Raw genomic sequence first — 781 nt, 5'->3', positions numbered from 1 at the left:
TGCCTAGAGCACAGTAAACTGTATTGGACTACGCTTAGCAAAACCCCAACCCTTACAACGTACAAGGAAAGTTCCCTCTCCTGTTTTTTTGTTGTTGCTGGGTTTTTGTTTTTTGGGAGTTTTTTCTGATTTGTTTTCTTCCTCTCAGATTCTTAAAAAAGCAAGCACTGTACCAAACATGCCTAAAAGATACTATTTCTAGGGGAAAAAAAATATACAAGCTGGTACAAATAAGTTCCACAAGTAAGAACTAAGAATTAGAGTTACAAGTAATTTTGAGTAAAGGAAAGACTAACAATCATTTTTGGTTAGTGGCAATGAACTACTTCAGAATACTTAAAAGAATGTTCAGTTTTATTTTACAGTTTTTTTGCAGAACCGGGGATTGAACTCAGATCCTTGCGTTTGCCAGTCAAGCGCTTATCCTACTGAGCCATCTCCCCGGCCCCTATTTTACAGTTTTGTATAGTTATTGTGACCATTCCTTTTGATGGATAATAGCTTTGTAATCAACTATATTTTCCATAAAGTATCTCATACTGTCATTTTAGAAAGAAGATACTGCCTCACTGCCAATGAATAAAAAGTAATAAAATGACTCTGCAATCTGAAATAGATGCATTCCATACTTTGGTGTGTGTGTGTGTGTGTGTGTGTGTGTGTATGAATTAAGATCAAGATTAATTTAAAAATAGGTATACACACACACACATAAATTCCCTAACTTCCAGTAAATAGGTAGTGTTTGGGCTGGGGAGATGGCTCAGTGGTCTAAAGCACC

The 781-nt window shown here is 36.1% G+C and overlaps 1 protein-coding gene across 1 annotated transcript in view; it reads right to left on the bottom strand.

Moving 5' to 3' along the window:
- The window catches only part of Vps8 (VPS8, CORVET complex subunit), a 241,770-nt gene that overhangs the window by 45,610 nt on the left and 195,379 nt on the right, over positions 1 to 781 (bottom strand). The window lies entirely within an intron of this gene.

This window comes from Octodon degus, unplaced genomic scaffold (genome assembly GCF_000260255.1).
Source record: "Octodon degus isolate 3935 unplaced genomic scaffold, OctDeg1.0 scaffold00126, whole genome shotgun sequence".
In the NCBI taxonomy this organism is placed as follows: Eukaryota; Metazoa; Chordata; class Mammalia; order Rodentia; family Octodontidae; genus Octodon; species Octodon degus.
The sequence above is the reverse complement of the archived record's forward strand: the minus strand, read 5'-3'. Positions and strand labels throughout refer to the sequence as shown.